Source organism: Pteropus alecto, unplaced genomic scaffold (assembly GCF_000325575.1).
Source record: "Pteropus alecto unplaced genomic scaffold, ASM32557v1 scaffold7, whole genome shotgun sequence".
Classification (NCBI taxonomy): Eukaryota; Metazoa; Chordata; class Mammalia; order Chiroptera; family Pteropodidae; genus Pteropus; species Pteropus alecto.
Window position 1 is genome coordinate 45,413,863 of NW_006494614.1, and position 21,669 is coordinate 45,435,531.

At 37.0% G+C, this 21,669-nt stretch overlaps 1 protein-coding gene and 1 pseudogene across 6 annotated transcripts in view; one reads left to right on the plus strand and one right to left on the minus strand.

The window, feature by feature from the left end:
• Window positions 1-21,669, minus strand: part of FAM168A (family with sequence similarity 168 member A) — a 159,055-nt gene that overhangs the window by 85,028 nt on the left and 52,358 nt on the right. The gene's annotated exons all lie outside the window — the stretch shown is intronic.
• Window positions 11,733-11,851, plus strand: LOC112474860 (annotated as a pseudogene).

The following is a 21,669-nucleotide window of genomic DNA, read 5'->3' on the forward strand; positions in this document are numbered from 1 at the left end:
AAAAAAATTCCTTTTGTAAACATCAGAAAATAGTAAAAATAGGTTTTGCAATTGGTCAGATTCAGGTTCAAATCCTTATTACCTACAAGACCCTGAGTAACTTATTTAACATTGCTGAGCCTAAGAATCTCCACCTGATAGGTTTAGTTCATGTTAGAATATATTTATATACTATTTATATAGCTGTCTCTGCCATAAGACTGAACAGCTTGAGAGCAGCAACAATATTTTAATCCATTTTCGAGATCCCCTAAGATAGTACCTGGCACACAGTAGGGGCTTTAGGAAATTGAATAAATGTGTGTCCAGTCCTATCCTAGCTGCTATACAAAAATAATGATCACAATAATGTTGAACAGAATAATAAAACATAACAAATATCATTTACTATATATCACACATAATTCAAAATGTTTTCACTTTTTTCCTACTCCCATGTCACACTTACCTGATGAAGTAGGTATTATTGTCCCCATTTTTTTGATGAGAAAACTGAGGCACAGAAAGGTTAAATAACCTGCCTAAGTCCAGAACAGGCAGATCCATAAAGAAAAAAGTGGTTTAGTATTTGCCGGGGGCTGAGGGGAGGGGAGAATGATAAGTGACTGTTAATAGTATAAAGTTTCTTTTGAGATAATGAAAATATTCGAAAATGAGATAGAGGAGGTAGTTGCACAAGTCTGTGGATATACTAAAAACTACAAATTGTATACTATAAAAGGGTAGATTTTATGGCATATGAATTAATCTGTTACTTACATACACACACACACACACACACACACACACACACACACACACACACACACACACACACAACTTGCAGAAGGTCAGAGAGTTAGGAAGGGGCAGACCCAGAATTCTAACCCTTAAAATCAGTGTTTTAACCACTATTCTATATTGTCCTGGAGAAACTTAAAATCTAGCACTATCTAGTTATTTTTCACATATAATGTAGGTAGGTAGGTAGGTAGATAGGTAGGTAGGTACAGACAAACATAAACAGACGGAGCCTACAGATAATGGAAAGAAAACAAGGCCTGGAATTTCAAGTGTTCAATAACATTTAATTGAATTGAACTGAAAAATAAGCTCATTTATTAATTTAATTCCTGACCCCAAGGCACTCGCAGTATAAAATGTGGCCCAGACATGTTAACAAACTACCCCTGATGTAAGCAAGAAGGAAACACATACTATGCAAAAATAATTTCCCTGGGGAAGCATGTTACAAAGTGGTCTGGCAGAGATAGTTACTATTCACTGGATATCCATGAGTTCCCCCACAATTCTCAGACTTCTTAAAAGTTAGGCAGTGCTAACAATCTGTGAACAGAAGTGACATGGCTCTCTTCGAAGCAGAAGTATCCAAGAGTTAATATATGACACTCCAGCTCTCACTCTCCTTCTGCAAAGGCACCCTGAAAGTCTCATGTTGAGATGGTGGCATCACAAGACTAAAGCAGCATAAATACCCTCATCATCACCTCTTGAAGGATAACTTCCCTCTAGAGTCACTAGGCCCACAATGGAATTCATATGAGCAAGAATTCAACAAATTTTTGTTATATTAAACCACTGAAATCTTGTGGGCAATTTGTTACCACAGGATAGTTCTGCCTGTCCTGACTAAGTGTATCAAGAAATGAACCCGGAATATATGAAATTAGATCTGTACTCTGCCACTTATTATTTTGGCTAAGTTATATTTGACTCGATGGTCCTTGATTTACTCATTTTTAAAATGAAGGGAGAAACACTACCCTCAAGACTTGTTATGATAATTAAAATATGTAAAAGCACCTGGCATAGTGCAACCTGCCTTTTGGAATAAAAATAACAGTTGGCTAAGAAATTATTCTAATAGGAGTCTATGTTGTCAAAAGCAGGCATTGTGTTTGGAGAAAGAATTGTGCTTTAATTCGGAAAGAAGAGATACTTATTTCTCTGGGTGCAGAAAAAGCCCATACTTCTATTAGCATAGCACTTTATATATCCAAATGACCTCCTATGCATTGCTACATTTGATCATCACAAGAATTTGGTAAAGATCCTTATCAAAGAAAGATTAATACAAGTCACCAGAGCTTAATCTACACTTATCTATAAATCAGTGGGAGAAGAGTACTCTCACCACCTCCAGGTGTGATGAAGCGGTACCATAATTCACTCTGCCTCAAAATAGCTTCCCCTGACCAATGACAGTGCCTAAAATTTCTTAAGGCATTTACTCCAGGAAGGAGTAACATGTCAACAGTACATTAGTTCTTATAAACCAAACAAAATACCTATCTAAAAATTAATAAAAGGAAAATAAAATGTCATTCTCAATCTATTCAATTAACAAAAGAATTCTAATGAAGGTATAAAAAACTATAATCGCTCATGATAAATTAATTATAAAATCTCATGAACTAACACAGGACTCATTGAACACGTGCTGATTAATACCAAAATATCCAGAACTCTCTTGACCTCAAGAGAGGTTTGAAAGTAGAACAATAAAAACTGGACTCACATAGTTATGATATAAGGGAAAAAAGTAAAAATGCCAGAAGAATATTAATAAAATGCCACAGAAGAAATGAGGCTAAAGAAATCACTTCTCACAGGAAAGGCATCATGAAAGTTGGCATTTTGGCTGAGTTCTAAGAATTAGAAGCCTCTTGGAAAGCTAAATAGCATCAGGAATTCTGGCCCTTTAAAGGAACATCACAGAGCTCTACAAAATGAACCTATAATACAAAGAGCTATGAACTTGCAGCCCCTGTAAGGAAGTAAATGTGTCCTGCCTCTGTCCTTTACCAGCTGTGTTACCTCAAGAAAGTTGTTTAACCTCCCTGATCTCAATTTCCTCAATAAAATGGGGAAATAGTGCCACTTACCTTACTGGATTGTTGAAAAAATTAAATAAGGAATAAATGGATGGATAAATGATTGAGAAAATGCCTGATAAACTGAAATTGATAGTTAACATTTATCTCAAAATGAATATCCTTGAGATCGACCTCTCTATTCCTATACCATGACAGAATAAACTTAAGTAATTTTCAATTTTTAAATTACCACTGGAATTAAATACTATTACATTTCTAATAAATTATACTTCGAACTTTAAACTCAATTAAGTTTTACTTTTAAATGTAGATAGATCCTTCACCCCCTTCTCTAAGTTTCTGCAGAATTTCATACAAACTTATATTATAATTTTTTCCCTACGTCCCTCTCCTCTAATAGATTTTTGAGTGTCTCCAGGTCAAAGATCATCAGCAATTTGCTTCTAAGTCAGTGTCAAAGCAGTAAATGTTGAGTCTATAAATAAACAGGCCTCTAGTACTTTAAAGAAAGTCTGCATGGTAGAAAATCCTTCATTCATTCATCCAAAAATGTTTACTAAGTGCTTTCTATGTGCCTGGCAATGAATGAGACTGACATGACCACTGCCTTTAGGGATTTACTGTCTAATGGGAAAACAGATATGGAACAAATAATTACAAGTATAATGAAAATTTGTTTTTTTAAATACAGATTGCTCTGGGAGCTTAGCAGAGGCAAGAGCATGTGGTCACAGAAAATGTAGACTGAAAGGTATCTTCAAGGTCAGAGAGTCTACATACTTTTTTTTTAAGCAACCAGTAGTAAACAATCTCTCTCTCACACTTCATGTGGTTAGTCTAGAATCCAGGTCACCTGACTGCTAGAGGTTATTGTTCTTTTTGCTATTCCAATTCACAGATTTCTAAACCAAACAGAAATAGATGCTATATATAGAGTTAAAGGACAGTGTTTATTTAAGGCGGGGGGGGGGAGGGGAATCCTTTATGTTATGATGGATTGTGCTTGCCTGTTATTTCTCTGAAGTTACACTCTTAAACACAGATAAATATTTCTGTCCTTCAATGAGATCAAGGAAAAATAACTACTTAGAAGTGTCTCTTATACTGCAAAACTTTGGTCTTGGTTCAGGGTTGCCAATTACTTTTTGAAATATCTGTCTGATATGACCTTGAGTATTTTTTAATACGAAGGAAGATTTTGTACCTTTTCAACATAAGATAGGAAGCAGAAGACATTCATGCTGGGGAGAATTGTAATTTCTTTCAGCAAGGGTCACAACTTAATAGTAAATGCCTATAAAAAAGGCACTGGGCCTTAGGAAACCAGAAAAAGAAGAGCAAGTTAAAGTCAAAATAAGCAGAAGAAAAATTATAAGAATTAGAGCAGAAATCATTGAGATCTTAAAACAGAAAATCAACATAGAAAATCAACAAAATGAAAAGCTAGTTCTTTGAAAAGATCAATAAAATCAATAAGCCTCTAGACAGTCTAAGAAAAAAAAGAGAAAAGATACAAACTACTAATACCAGACATGAAAGAAGAACATCACTACAGATGTTCATCCCATGGAAATTAAAAGAATAATGAAGGAATACTATGAACAATTCTATATGAAATAGACCAATTCCTTGAAAGACATCATCTAACAAAACACACATGAAATGGATGATATGAATAGATCTATATCTATTTAAAAAATTAAATCAGTAACTAATAATCTTCTAAAAACAGAAAGCACCAAGTCCAAATGGGTTCACTGGTGAATTTTACCAAACATTTAAGGAAGAAATTATATCAATTCTTTACAATCTCTTTCAGAGGACAGAAACAAAAAGAATACTTCCTAATTCATTCTATGAGGCCAGCATATTACCCTAATACCAAAACCAGACAAAGACACTACAAGAAAACTACAGGCCAGTATCACTCATGAACACAAATGCAAAAATCCTCAACAAAATATTAGCAAATTAAATCTAAAAAAGTATAAAAAGAATTATGCATCATGGCCCAGTGGGATCTATCCCAGGTACACAAGGCCGGTTCAATGTTCAAAAACAATCGATGTAATCTATCACATCAACAGACTAAAGAAGAAAAAGCACACAATCATATCAACAGATGCAGAAAAAACATTTGTCAAATTATTACACCCATTCATGATAAAAATTCTCAGTAAACTAGGAAGAGGAGAACTTTCAACTTGATAAAGACTACAAAAAACCTACAGCTAACATCATATTTAATGATGATAAACTTGAATTTTTCCCAATAAGATCAGGTAGAAGGCAAGGATGTCCTCCTCTCACTACTGCTTTTCAATACTATACTGAAAAGTGCTTGCTAATGCAATAAGGTAAGAAAAGGAAATAAGAGGCAAACATTGAGAAGGAAGACATAAACATGTCTTTGTTCACAGATGAAATATTCATTCAATCAGAAAATCCAAAAGAACTGACAAAAGAATTCCTGAAACTAGTAAGCACTTATAGCAAAGTCGCAGTAGACAAGGTAAATTACAAAAGTCAATTACCTTTCTATATATTAACAATGAACAAGTGGGATTTGAAATGAAAAACACAATACCATTTACAGTAGCACCCCTCAAAAATGAAATACTTAGGTATAAATCTAACAAAATTTGTACAAGATCCATATAAGGAACACTACAAAACTCTGATGAATGAAATACAAGAACTAAAGAAATGGAAAGATATGCCATGTTTAGGGATATAAAAACTCAATACTGTTAACATGTCAGTTGTTCCCAACTTGACCTATAGATTCAATGCAATCTCAATAAAAATTGCAGCAAGTTATTTTATGGATATTGATAAGATGATTCTAAAGTTTATATGGAGACGCAAAAGATCCACAATGGTCAACACAATATTGAAAGAGAAGAACGAAGTTGGAGGACTGACACTACCCAACTTCAAAACTACAGTAATCAAAACAGTATGGTATTGGTGAAAGAACAGACAAATAGATCGATGGAACAGAACAGGGAAGCTAGAAACAGACCCATATAAATAGAGACAACTGATCTCTGATGCAGAAGCAAAGGAAATACAGTGGAGCAAAGACAGCCTCTTCAACAAACAGTGTTGGAACGACCAGAAATCCACATGTAAAAAAATGAATTTAGACACAGGCCTTATACCTTTCACAAAAATTAACTCAAAATAGATCACAATAGACCACAAAATGGATCACATGTAAAACATAAAACTACAAAACTCCTAGAAGAGAAAACCTAAATGACTGTGAGTATGATCATGACTTTTTAGATACACCAAATACATGATCCATGAAAGAAATAACTGAAAAGCTAGACTTCATTTAAATTAAAAACTTCTGCTCTGCAAAAGATAGTATCAAAAGAATTAGAAGATATGTCACAGATTGAGAGACAATATGTGCAGAAGACACACCTGCTAAATATAGAAAGAACTCTTAAAACTCACCAATAACAAAACAAACTAATTTAAAAAAATGGACCAAAGACCTTAACAGACACCTGACTAAAGAAGATATACAGATGGAAAATAAGCATATGAAAATATATTGCACATCACATGTAATAGGGGAAATGCAAATTAAAACAATGAGACCACTATTCATACACCTTTAAGAATGGCCAAAATCTGGAATACTGACAAATACTAAATGCTAACAAGGATGTGAAGCACGAGGAACTCTCATACATTGTTGATGGGAATGCAAAATGGTACAGCCACTTTGGAAAGCAGTTTGGCTGTTTCTTACTAAAACTAAACATTCTAACATCTGATCCAGCAATCATACTCAAAGGAGCTAAAAACTATCCACACAAAAGCCTGCACAAGGATGTTTATTGCAGCTTTATTCATAATTGCCAAAACTTCAAAGCAACCAAAATGTCCTTCACTGAATGAATGGATAAACTGTAGCACATCTAGACAATGGAATATTATTCAGCGCTAAAAAGAAATGAGCCATCAAACCATGAAAATACATAGAGGAATCTTAAATGTACATTACTGAGTGAAATAAGCCCACCTTATAAGGCTACATACTGTACGATTTCAACTATATGATATTCTGGAAAAAGCAAAACTATGGAGACAATGAAAAGATCAGTGGTTGCAGTGGGGAGGGGCCAGAGGACTTTTAGGGCAATCAAATATTCTGTATATTATAATGATGTACATATGTCATTATATATTTGTCCAAATCCACGTATTGTGTAACAACAAGAGTGAACCCTGAGGTAAACTATGGACTTTGAGTGATCATGATTTTTCAATGTAAGTTCATCCTTGGTAAGAAATGTACTATTCTGGTGAGTGATATTGATAATGGGAGAGACTACACATGTGTCGGGGCAGGAATATATGGGAAATCTCTGTACCTCCCTCTCAATTTTGTTGTAAACCTAAAATGCTCTAAGAAAAAGTCTTAAAAAAAAAAAAAAAGGCAGTGCATTAAGGGAAAAGAATGGGGAGTCCCAATTGATTTCATTTATTGATTGCGTACTTTGGGGGCAAGAACAAAGGCTGTCTGGTTCCCTACTGCCTTTTCTAAAAATAATAACGTCCAAGTCTTGGTACATAGTGGTACTCAAAATACAGGCATACCTTGGAGATACTATGGGTTTGGTTCCAGACCACCGTCATAAAGCAAATAACACAACAAAGCTAGTCACGATCTTTTTGCTAGTGGAGGATCTTGCCGTCAATTTAAAAAAAAAATCTATGAATCACAATAAAGTGCAATAAAACAAGGTAAGCCTATGTATTTGTTGAAAGCCTGAATGAAGGAACTGCTTAAATTTTTTAATAGGTTTTCTTTCTCTATCACTAGTATTAGAACCAGGATCTGAAACTCTGCCTCTCTATACTCCAGGGGTGTCTATGTATATTACATGCCTATGATAGAGCTGCATCCATTTCTCAGAGAAGATATCTAGTAGCCAGGTAGGAATTATCACTTGTGACAGATTATATTTTCCGAAGACTGCTACAATCCCATCAGGAAGCAGAGTCTAATTATCCTCCCCATGTATCTGAGCTGGACTAGCCCAACTAATAGGATACAGTGGAAGTAATGCTGTGTCACTTCCGAACCTAAGCCAAAAATGCCCATTCATCTTTTGCCAGGTCTTCTTGGATGCTCCCTAGAAAGAGGAGGCTCCTTCATTCATTAAAACTTCAACAAATATTTGTTATGAATTCCCACTATGTGTCAGGCACTGAGAATACAATAAAGAACCAATCAGCCACTGTCCCTGTCCTCACAGAGTTTATATTTTAGAGCAAGGATCCCCAAAACCTAGGCTACGGACCAGTACCAGTGTGTGGCCTGTTAGGAACGGGGCCGCACAGCAGGAAGTGAGCGGCAGGCGAATGAGAGAAGCTTCATCTGTCTTTGCAGCCGCTCCCCAGCGCTAGCATCACTGCCTCAGCTCCACCTCAGATCACTGGGCATTATATTCTCATAGGAGCACCAGTCCTTGGTGCCAAAAAGGTTGGGGATTGCTGCTCTAGAGGAGGAAGGAGATGAAAGGCAGGTGGGACAGACTAATACATCCTATAATTACAATGTGTAAGAGATGCTCACAGAGATTTGCTTGAGAAAGGCAAGACAAGAAAGAACACTCAAAGGCTGTAACATTTAAACAAGCCCTGACAAAGGAGTAGTTAGCCATGTTGGAAGGAGAAGCAGAAAAACATTTTAGGGAAAAGAATAACAGGAGCAAATGCATTGAAGCAGAAAACTCAACATGCTCTCAGAGGAACTGAGACAATGAATGTGGATGGAACAGTGTGAATAAGGTGGAGAGTAGCACAAAATCCAGAGCATAGACTTTGAAACAATGCTGTTGGGTTAACCATAGATCAGTGAATGTAGCATATCAATAGATTCACCTCTTAAAATTATAATTTAAATATTTAAAACCAGCTTTCTATATAACTTCAAATATAAAACAAAAGAATTCAAGTAAGTGCTGATGCTGAATACTGTACGACTAGATGTAGTCACATAGCAAGCACATTATTTAAAAACAGGAATGTTTCCAAGACAAAGGAACACATGGTTTGAAGGTCTTCCTGTAATTAACCTCTTTAAAATTTCAGGACACAGAAAGACAGAACTGACTTTATCATTGCCTCATTAATGGTGCATTTCATGAATCATACCTGATTTGACCTAGTTTCTTTAGCAGTCATCTCAAAATGTTTCACTGAAACTATAATCCTTAAATGGGGAGAATGATCAAGCCTGTCACCAAAAGATGTCTTGTCTAAAAAGAAACAGCCCCTTTACAGAATCCAGAACACCAAAGGAGCTCCTTACACACCCTCCCCAAAGGCTTGTCCTCTTATCAGATGTCAAGCTCATGATAAAAAAAAAAAGAGGTGGGCTTTACACATTTCATACTATTGCCAAACATCTGTCCCCACACCCAAAGACAACTGAAATAATCAGCTAAAAAAAATCATTACTGGCAATAGTTCCCAGAAAACCACCTCACAGGTCTGGGACCTCCCAGCAAACACTACCATATAACAAGGTCCTTTGGTCTAGAAAGCTGTCTCTTAACACTGGTTGAAACTAGTAAGTTCCAAGTTATAAAAGAGCTGATAAAATTTTATTGTGGTATAACAGTTTCAAGAAATATAAGTGCTATTACTTTAATAGATGTGCTATTCATTTCAGTCTTATTATTTGAAAGGATTGGTGTCTTTTTCTGCCTGTACAACCTAGCCTATGAATGTTGACTGTACTCTCAGTAAGAATCATAAAAGGAGCCCTTTGGTCCCCTCTCCAGGACAGTCTGAATAACAGGCCCTCTACATTCTTTGTACTATTGTTGTAACACTCATGGAACACTCTGAAGGGATTGCTTCTCAGGGTTGAGAGATCTGAGACACACCTACTACAATTCTGGTCATCAGCACTTAACCAGGGTAAAGACCTCTCCCCCTTTTCCTAACCACTGAGCCCAGTGGTGGCAGGAGACAAAAATAAAGCTTGCTCTTGTTTTTGCTCATATCTAGTCATGACATCTGCTCAGGTGGTAAATGACAGCTCTTATTTTCATCTTCAGAACTAGGAAATTAGTCTTTAACTAGATAAAACATCCATAGAACAGCCTCACCAGTAAGCAAAGAAAACCAAGGGAGCTTGCAGTTTATGTCTGTGGACAAGAATGCTTTAATGATAATAACAGTGGGAAAGGGATAACCTAGTATTTGAAGTAAACCACTAGACCACTGATTCATTCTGAGGACTTCAATCTGGACTTGAATCTTGTGGTTAGCAGAACAGGGCAAAGAATGATTCTCCAAAATTAGACAATGAAATTCTTCAGTCAGATTAAATTCTCATGCATGATGAATGAGGGATAAATCATTTGCAGAAGTGATCTAAAGAACTATCTGGGGCACAGGAAATTTGGAAACACCAGAGTTCAACAAAGATGTCAAGGAGGAGCTTCTCAAGGAAGCTGAAACTGCAGCGGAGAAAGGAAGGAATTCTACTTTGCTAAAGGAGAAAAAAACAAAGTAGTAAAGCAACATCTTGCATTCAAGTTCTGACTCCTAAATGAAGACTGTGACTTCCCTTCAAGACCAGGGGTATTTTGTCAGAGGCCAACGAACAATTTTTAAACTGAGAAAAATACAGGTCTATACAATTCCTATAAAAGATCTCTCCTTAGTCTATCAAAAGAAAAGAAAATGGACATGGCTGCCAAGCTGACATTTCAGAAAGCTGTTTTATGGTAATTTATTACCCCAGTATCAGCTACTCAGGTATTGGGTCATTAGAACTCTTGTTTGCTAAGCCAGGCACTTTGCAGTGTCCCAGATGCAGGGGCTGTAAAAACCAATATAAAAAATACTGAGAGGGCTGTGTTGGGAGCACTAGCTTTCACCTGTATGAACATCACCAGCAAACATTCCAAGGCAGGGTAAAGCAGAAAAGGCACTGACTGGTAAGAGTCAGAGAGTCAGAGCTGGAGTGTCATCTTCTCTACTTATTCATTATAAAACTTTAGGCCCCTAACTCTCTGGGACTTATTTCCACTTATGGTAATAACCCTTTACTTCATATGTATACAGTAAGTATAAGGTTTATAACAAAAAAGCAACAGTCCCCTACCTGACTCCTGATTTCTGCTTCCCAAAGCAATCACTTTCAACTTTCAGCTCTTCCTCCTAGTATTTACCTATTTCCAAAAAAACATGTTTATACTGGCTTTTCTAGGAGTCAGTTTTAGTCACTATCATCTTTCTGTTACGAAGATGTTCTTTTACACCGTGATCATCACCCCTACAACCATCCATACACGTGTATACATACTTTTCTTCCACTAACGTGGTTACATCACAATTTTTATTAAATTAATATTTAGGATATTCCCATTCCATGAAACACTACTTAGCAATCAAAAAGAATGAACAATTATAACACACACGGCCACTTGGATGGATCACAAGGGAATTATGCTGAGTGGGGAAAAAAAAGCTCACATACTATATGATTTCATACTATATTTATCTTAAAACAAACTTAGATAAGAAACAAATTAATGGCTGCCAGGAGTCGGGAATGGTGGGGGTGGTAGGATGCTTTGACTATAAAAGGATAGCAAGAGGAAAATCTTTGTAGTAATGAAATAGCCTGTATCGTGATTGCAGTGGGGGTTACACAAATCTACACATGATAAAGTAGCACAGAACGATACACACATTGTACAAATGTCATTTTCTTGGTTTGATACCATATTATAGTTACACAAGATCTATCCATTGGGAGACACTGGGTAAAGGATATATAAGACCTCCCTGTACTAACTTTGCAACTTCCTATAACTTTATAATTATTTTAAATGAAGTTTTTTTTTAGTCTATGTTCATGCCACCTTGAACATTCCCGATTTTGTTTGATCTCGGAAGCTAAGCAAGCTTGGGCCTGGTTAGTACTTGGATGAGAGACCACCTAGGAAGACCAGGTGCCGTAGGCGGAGGGGGGAGTGTTAAAATGAAATGTTTTTAAAAATTAATATTCAAAGTTTACATTACTATGATTTTCAGTTAAGCCATATAGCGGATTATGACTGTGTTGTCCTTTTTTGGACAACTAGAATTCTAGTTTTTTCTAGAATTAATAGTTGACTCATTTTTTAATCTGCCTGGTTTTAACGTCCCTTTCCCCAATTCATCTCCAAATTCTCCAAAATAACTTTAAGATTCCTTTTAATATGGTCATACATGTCAGGTAATTTATTGGTTTCATTTCACCTTTTCATTAAAACATCTTCTTGGAGAATTCCAACCTCTTGTTTCAATCTGGTAACTCTCTCCAGTCTCTAGGCCTCCTGCATAGTTGTGGTCCTGAGATTTCTACTCATTCTTCTATCTTGGATTCCCCCCATTTCCTGGATCCATGCCTTCCTCTTTCTTTTCTATCTCATTATGATACATCAAACTACTAAGTTTCCTGAAGTGGCATATATGGGAAATCTTTTGAGAGGTCTGAAAATGTCCTTTATATTTGTTAGTTTTGACTGGGTATAGAATTCTAGGTTGGAAATCATTTCTTGCAAGAATGTAAGGTAATTCCTCCACTTTCCTCTAGCCTCCAATATTGCTTTAGAGAAGTCCAACGCCTTTGTATGTGTCCTATTAATTCTCTCTGGAAGCTTTTACAATATTCTCATTCTACCCAGTGTTCTGAGATTTCATGATGATTTTTTTATTCATTTTACTGAGCACTTGATGGGGTTTTCAACTTAGACATATGTATACTTAAATTCTGGGAAATTACATTATTCCTTTGACAATTTCATTTACTCTATGATCTAACATCTAACTACGAGACCCAGAGATCTAAAGGGAAAAAACTAGAGAACTTAGGGAAGAAAATCAAAAATAATTAAATCAATTCACTTAAATTTAAATAGCCTTTACATTTAAATAAATCTTAAACTGATCTTCTAATTTGTTTCTTTCCTCTGTTTTCTACTTATTTGTTTTTATTCTTTACTTCTGATATATTTTTAAGTGTCCCAAAGTTATTTCTTGTTGTCTTTTTATAGAATGCTATAATTGTTTCACTTAGGCAGTATCTTCTCTGATCTGAGTTTTTTTCAAATTTTCTTTTGCTTTCTACATTGTCTCTCTCGTGCTCTCCCTTCCCTCTGCTCTTTTTTTTGGGAAGTGGGTTTCCTGTTCTCTGTTTTTGTTTCTGTTATTCATATTAGAGGTTTTTCTCCAATATAAAGTGGTCTTTGCCTAGTCTTTCATATTTAAGAGTAAAGTACACAGATATACTGTGGCAGGACATGTTAACTTCTAGTCTTCACTGTAACAAGAGAATGTCAAGCCAATTTTTTATTGGGGAGGCTCTCAAATGCCTGTGAGTTAGTTTCTCAGAAAGGAATCCTCCAGTCTCCCACTTGAGGAGAATAAGCCTGAATTCCTATGGCTGGGAGCTAAGAACTGGACAGACACCTTCACTTAATCCCTGTTTATGGAATACTCTCTTTTACTTGCAGCTAAATTTGGTATTCCCAAGTCCAGAGCCTCTCTGATTTTATTTCTCTAAAGAATAAACCTCCAAAGTTCTGCTGAAATAAAAATCTGGGAGTTTAATTGTTCCTTGTATAACCTCAGAATTCCTGTTTTCAGGTCTGCCTCTAATCTTAACATTCAAGATGCTTAGAACCTCCAATATCTAGGGCTTTCTAGAATTCTGTACCACAAAAAAAAAGGCTTTGTTCATATTCACATTCCTTTGGTAGCCTTAGCTTTCTGCTTTCCCTAATCTACTAATTCATTCATCACTTATGCCTCTCCTTCCACCTTCTTCTACTCTCTTAGTATTTGTGAGTTAATACTAGTTTTATTCCATTTCAATGGCATTTTTCAAAGGAGATAAACCATCTTGTTTTAATTCATCTTACTTTAATTATAAACCCTCTCATGAAGGTCTTGAAAGGACAAAAGACATAAAGAATATTAAAGTTCTTGGAAAACTCATAAAGTAAATGTTCAATAGTAATGTTAGTGGTATCGGTAGTAGGCTAATTTTTAAATAGTTATCCCAATATAAAAAGCTCTTATGCTCTAGGGTAGCACCAAATTTTATAAAATAAAATTTTATAAATAAAACATCAAAAATATGTGCAACATATAATAACCTCAATATGTGTAATAAGAGCACCACCCCCTGCAATAATGATGACACTAAGAACCTAGGAAAAATGTTCAATAAATTATGCAAAATTCAGATGTACAAATGACCAATAAACAATAACCAGGAAAAAATATTTAACTTCACTAGTAATTAGGGAGATGAAAATTAAAACAGTGATGTATTTTTCTCTCATTGGACTGGCAAAAATTGTAGAGAATGTTAATATTCAGTGTTAGCAAGGTGTGACAATGTTCCCAATGATAATCAAAAACCTAAAAATAAAAGGGCTTCCTTGTTCCTTGTTCCTTAGTTCTAATTCCAAGCCTACCACTGACCCACTATGGGACTCTGAACAAGTCACCTCCCCTTACTGGGCCTCAATTTCCTCATTAGTTTTTAAAAAAACAAGAACAAAACCAAAAATCATTAAGAGTATCTGACTTATCTCACAGAAGTGTTGTGAAGAGAAAAGAACACTGGCCATGAAAGAACTTTGTAAACTTTATAGTTCAATAAAATTCTGCAGCATTTATGAGAAGGAAAATCAGAGTATTCTCAAAAATAAACTGCTTATTGTTGACTAAACATCTTATAAAATAAACAGCTACTTTCTCCAAAGAACTACAGGAAGAGAATTAAAAGGAAGAAATCTAGGTCTGGTTTTACCATATAACTTTAAACGAGTCCTGTAATCTGTTTCAGCTTTGAATCCTCTCTAAGGATTCTGTAATCCTGTGACAAAAAAAGAAATGAAATCTTTAAACCAAAATCTTTAGAATTCAAACTTGCCAGTCTCTTGCCTGATGAGGCTAAGTAGAAACCACGGCCACCTTTGCAGAGACATCTAGTTTACTAGTCTATAAAACTTTTTTTTTTTTTTACTGGCCAACCCTTCTTATTGGCTAAGACTAAAGAAATGGGAGGGGGGCGGTGCATGATCACATCTCCTTAAAAGCCTCTGATAAAACCCTGTTCAGTCTTGTATACAAAACACTGGACCCAGAAATACAAGCTACCAGAAGTTTCAAACTGCAGCTTGGCCTTTGTTCTCTTTCTCTATAAAGAGCAACTTGAAATAACACAATCAGGACTACAGTTTGGGAAGAAAACTCTCAGGGGAAACAACTCCATAGTTCTGTCTGCAGGTATGAGGGCAGAAGAAAGAACAGCAGAATAAGTAAAACTGTCCATAAAAGAAATGACAAGAGCTTCCCACTGAAAGAATTAATCAATGAGTATTTATTAAGTCCTGACCCATTCCACTGGAACTATTCTACCCTCAAGAGTCTTTTCCTTCAGATCTCCTAGGAACATTCATAGCCACTTATTTAGCATTTAACATACCCATTTACATTGGCCAGTTTCTTTCTCAAACCAAACCTATTACTGAGGAATTGTTGCCTCCACTTTACAGATAAATAGAGTTTCAGAGAAATTCTCATTTACTCCAAATCATGGGTTACTACTATTGTTGTTATTATTTATCATTATTCTCATTTTAATGATGAGGGAGCTGAGGCTCAGAGAGGATAAGTAACTATTAAGAGTGTTAAGCAGCAGGATGGGTTTTGCCCAGGTGGTTCTACTCTTAAAGCCCATACTAATTCCACTATACCACCTTTTCTGTTCAATGCTAAACCACAAAGTGAAAGTAAGAGTTCAACTCTAATGAGCATGCAGGTAAAAACAAATAACATGTACAGACTTTTTCTTCAATTCTTTACAAAGAATGTCATTAATTCTCAAAATCAAAAAAGCAGCAACATTTACTGCCAAGAAAATCAAAGGGGAAGGTAACTATCCTAAGATTCAATGGTACTGCCTAAAGAAACTAAGTGTATAGAGCATAAAGAAATGAGGACTTTTTGGACTTTACCAAATGGATTCCATGGGAGCCATGACAGTGATTTCAACTTGCATATAAGGGGAATGAATGCCCTTAGGGTGTAAATGAAAAAAAACAAAACTATAGATGTCAGCCCCCATCTGCAGGAGACCATAAGCATGAGGATCCCACCTTGTAAGGTCCATATATGCTGAATACCTTAGAAAGATGATGCTCAAGCCTAATTCAATAGCATCAAGGACACCTGCACTAGAGCTGAAGACTCTGACCTTCTGACCCATCATAGCCACTGGCTTGGGACCAATGCACAGTTCTCCACACCGCCAGTCAACGAGCTCACTTTGGAGACACACTAAGGGCTGTCATCCCTTTGCTCTGTCGCTTAAGACTGTACTTCCCCTCTCTGTGTGTTAACCTGCATGGGTACCTGATCGGTTTATCTGAGAAGGTTCCACTCAATAAACCTGGCATTGTGGAAAGACAAATGCTTTCAAGTCTTAATTCAGTAGCCGCTTTTCTTGCTCACAACAATAAGGAAAGGTGACTTTGGTCCAAGGGCCACTGTCATGATGAAATCACACTCCCATGTCAACCAATCTCAGTGGCCATCCCAGTGGATAATCACAAAATAACCAGCTGAATAATTTGATTAGCAAATCTTGACATTCCTGGCCTCTTCCAATACTTTTAATGAAAAGCTTTTCTTGTAACAATATCTCTTTAAGGCCATATGTAATATTCTGACCTATCAAGCAATAAGACAGGCATCAGGGTCCCCAACTCTGCCTGGCTGATGACCTGAGAAAGGACTAACTGACTCTTAAGCCTGAATAATTTACTTAAAGGTTTTGTGTGTGCTGGCCCAGAAGCAACAAACACAGTAGCCTCATAAATTTGCTTCCTAATAATAAGTAAGTGGTCTATCTATTTTCAGGTCACAGAAAAAGAAAGAAACCTGTAAGCAGCAAGAGAAGAAAAGCTTCAGGAAAAGCATCAAAATTCTTTTGTGAGCTGCTAGGGTGGAATTAAAAAAAAGAAAGAAAGAAAGAATACCCTGTTGACAAATAGCAACTGCGTCACAAATCAGGTTTCTGAAGCTCAAGCTCAAACTAGCTTATTTAAAGGCCAATTATTAGCAAACACTATTATTGTAGCCTTGCAAGTGCTGCTATTTTGCTTTGTTGATACCTTCCTGGACCCAAATGGCCAGAAACAGAAATCAATTCCACAGATTTCTACTGCTATCAGCTAAAAAAACCTCTGTGCTTGCCCTCATAAACAGGGAGAAAGGAGGAATACTGCCTGTTCAAATTTTAGAACATCTAAACCTGGGGTAGCTTTGCCATGTACCAGCTGTATAACTTTGATCAAGTCCCTCAATCTTTATGAGCCTCAGTTTCTCTATCTGTAAAATGAGATAATACAATGGGCTGTAGGGAAGAAATGAACTAAACTGCACATGACACATGGTAATCTCCTTGACTTTCTGAGGAATATACTTGTATGCAAAGTACCTACCCTGGATTTCAGACTTTCACACTTTAGGGAAGGGGATGTATTTAATTTCACAGAATAGATCGATATAAATAAGAGAATGTTCTCCTTGCCCTCACTCCAGCATTTAATGCAAGCTATGCAAAGACAGGCACAAGACAAATGGCATTCAATAAGGTTTTAACTGCGAGAGAGAATGCCCGGTCCCAATATCTTCCAAGAAAATCAGACTTAAGCCAACCTAAAAAAAAAAAAAACCCACATAATTTTCACTATCTTACAGACTTTCTTTCATTCAAACAGTATTTTCTAAGCAACTATTTAGTGTCAGGCCCCTTTTGGAATAATGCAGATATAGAGAAAAATATGGCACTGTTTCAGCCACTACTGAGCTCATGGTGCAGTGAGGAAGACAAATATCAAAACAGATTATTACAATATAGAAATTATTAATTTTTGCCTTACAGCTCCAAACCAGAAATACAATACAAGTCTGTGATACTGGACTGGATGGACTCTGTAGCCTACGTTTCTCCTTTCTCAGCTGGTTCATGTCAGGTTCTACCAATAGAGGGTGCTAGAAGGAGAATATAAAACTAAGGAAGAAAAGAAGGGACTTTTTCCAGTGTTTGGTTTTTGTATGAGGCAGCAAGAAGATCGGTGTGCAGGGAGGCATGGTAGATTTCAACACAGTGGCTCTCCAGGTTCTAAGGTAAGTGCCCTCTAGTCACTTTCTTCACCACAGTAACAAGCAGCACAATCCTAGGATAGCCATACATTCCCCTCAGAGGTATGAATCTCAGCCTGTGGAACTCTTTTCCTATCCTTCTAAGTTCCTTCCTTTGCCTGTTTTTCCTTCAACTCTAGAGATGGATGATAGTCATTTTCTGAAGTTACCATCCCTATTACACCTTTTGAGTTCTCTTTTTATCTTTTTTTAGTAGTTAACCACTTTTTACCTAGTTAACAATTCTTTATATTAAAGTTCACCTGTTCGAATTATTGGTGTGGCATCTATCACTTTGACCTGGACTCTGACTACTCTAAGTAGGATAAATTCTATAATACTGGTAATGGAGTCCAGCCTCCATATTTTACAGATAAGAAAAATGGGGTTTCAAAGATTGGAAGTGATCTGCCCAAGGTCTCATATTGGTAGAAGTAGAACTAGAATTCCTGTATCCTGACTTTCAATAAACGATAAACATATACCAAACACTTATTCTATGTCCAGGCTCTATGTTGGCTGTTGAAAAAATTCAAGAGGTGAACTATACTGCCCTCAGGGGGCCTACTGTCTAGTAGTGGATACAGAAGCTAAAAAAAGAGTTCTAGGGGAGGCTGACAAACACCAAGACAAAAAGAAAAGGAATTAAAAAGCCTCCCTGAGCTGAATTTAAGGTTAAACAACTTTAAAATAAAACTATAATCAAGGCTTAAGAAATGCAAATAACCAAACAATAAACCTCCACTCTAGGCATAATCAAAAATATTAATGGGTAATCCTTCTAGAATAGAAAACAATATAGAAACAAATTATGGATGAACATTTTTCAGTATTAACTTCGGAGGGAATTGCACTGACTTCCAAAGGGTAACAGCAGTTTGGAGAAGAGAAGTATCAGCCTGGAAAGCTTTAGATGAGAGTATTATTAAATTAAGTTCTGAAAAAAGGCTAACAAGACTGGAAAGGAAATGCAGCCTGTTTCAGAGAATACTGGCATAAGAGGACGAATACATCTGTGGTGAGCAGATGCTGGCACAGCGTAATAGGACTAGGCCTTGAGAGCCTCAGACCAGAACAGAGGCCTAGTTTACCTTACTCTCCAGTTCTAGTTGAATCAAGCTTCCCACTGCTTCCCTAAAACAAGCTCTTTCATATTTGAGATTTTGCACATACTGTTCCCTGTGCTTACAGTGCCATTCATTCCCTTTCTGTCTAAAGATCTGACCCATCTTGCAAAGCACAAATCAATCGCCATCTTCCCTGTAAAGTTTTCTCCAATCACTCCTCCACCCTTTATCTGGGAAGAATTAATCATTTCTCTGTTCAGTGCTCTCTGTATTCTCTCTGAGTTATAGTACTCTCTCACACTATAATGTAATTATTTGTTTGTGTGTGTCTTCTCAACTAGACCGTGAGATTCCTAAGACGGACATTCTCCTAGTGTTTATTATTGTTCTTAGTACACAGTAGGAGCTCAATAAAGGTATACAGAATTGTTCTACTGAATTGTCTACACAAATTCAGCCTTTAAACCTAAGAATGAATCGATCTTAGAGCCCTAACATTCCCTGATTCATGATGAATCCCTCCTGGGGTCCGAAATATTAGGCTGTACTAGAAACTAAGTTATTTCTACTTGAGAGCTTAAGTATTTCCTTGTGCCAAACTGGCAATGCAACTGTGTAACTTTAGTGCTTCCACTAAAGGAATTAAAGTTTGTTGCAAGTCCAAACAGTTCTTTATCCTCCTCCTCTACATAAATTGGAAAAATAGCCTGAGAATTCCCATCAGCTGAAACCTTCCCAGGGAAGATGACTTGGCTGCTTATTAACAGTCCAAACCACTGCTGTCTGATATCCATGTGGCTGGCATATTTTCTCTTTTGGAAGCTCATTCAGATTTAGGGAGGAAATATCATACACTGCAATCAGAAAGCATGATTTGGAGTCAAAAGCAGCGAATGAGTTCCAGCTATGCCATTCTTTACTTTACCAGTAACCTTGAATAAGTCACTTAAACTCTCTGAGCTTCAATTTCCCCAGGTGGGAAATAGGAAAAATACAGCCTGTCCCACTGTGCTACCATAAGGATCAAATGAGTAATTTTCCTTACTGAACTCTAATCTTATGAATCTGACCCTCTCTGTAGAAAGTCACATACAAAGGGACAGAACAGAGAAGAGACAGAGCATTAGGGTCTGAGTCAGACAACCTGAGATTAGGGCCAGCTCTCTCAATTATGTGATATGAAAAAGTCATTTAATCATTCTGAACCTCAAATTGCCCTAGCCACAAATGGGAATAATCTTACCTGCCCTACTGCCTTGTAGAATTACTATACAACTTAAAGTAAAAAGATGATAAAGATGAAAGCAATTTACTTGACAAGCCATAAAGTTTAATTATAATACCTCACTTGTATAGAATTCATCAATATGATAACCTTGTCTTTCTGGAATACACAGAGAACTGGGAAATAAGTAAAAACGGTCTCTTCAAAGCCAAAATAACTGTCTTTAATTCTTCATACTTTACTATTAGTCGATTCCCTAGGGTCTCACTCTTCTTTTAAAAACATACCTAATAAATTCAGTAATTTGGGAGTACCATATATAGTAGGTTAGAAATGACAAAGAAAGAAAGAAATAACGCTGTCTGTTGTGTTTCACAAACACAAGGAGAAAATGCAGAACAGTAATTCCAAAACAACGACAAGAATGTAAAAAGCAGGGAGGGAAAAAAATGGCATAGATGATAGAGGCTCTGTTCATCACTCTGGAGACCAAATCAAAGTTGTGACGGAAACAAGGAGCAGCAGCAAGGAAAAGTCGCCAGGGATCTTGATGAACAAGCCATACAACTAAGGAGAAATCCAAGAAAGCACCCTGTAATGGCAGAAGGCAGGACAGGGCGAGGACACAGGGCTGCCCAATCCCAAGCCGCTGAGTGAGATGGAGGCAGCAGCAGCAGCAGACGTCTCTTAAAGAGGCCTCGTCTGTGATTTTCATGGTGATGGACCTGCTCGCTCTGAGCACCAGTGCCATTCGGCTGTGCACAGGGGGCACCAGGGACTTACAGGGAGACATTGTCAGAGTGAGGGCCGAGGTGAGACTTCCTCTGTACAGAAGTGCTGGTGGTAGCCACTGTTCCCTGTTGAGCCCTCCCCACTCCCAGTACACGGAAGCAAACTGGATAACAGAGGTCACTCTGCCCAGAGGATTCCCTGAAACCCCACCTCCCCCAACACTGAGCTCCACCCAAGCCACATCCTGGTATAGCCTCGGCAAGTCTGGTGCTCTTGCTGAGCAGCACCTAGACTCACACTGGAGGCAGCTAGCCTTGGTTTCTAGTGTGGCCTTTTGAGGCAATTATAAGCACAACATCTGTGGATTGCTTGCTGAATCTTAACAGGTGATCCCCAAGGGGTAGAGGCTTGGGCTAAGTTTGGCCTGCAGTTGAACCCCTCTCAGGACTGTGCCACTGGATACTTACACTTCACAAATTCACACTTATAAGACCGGGAGACTTAGGAGCTCTGCTTAGTACATAGAAACAGATATGGAAAGGCAGCCAAAATG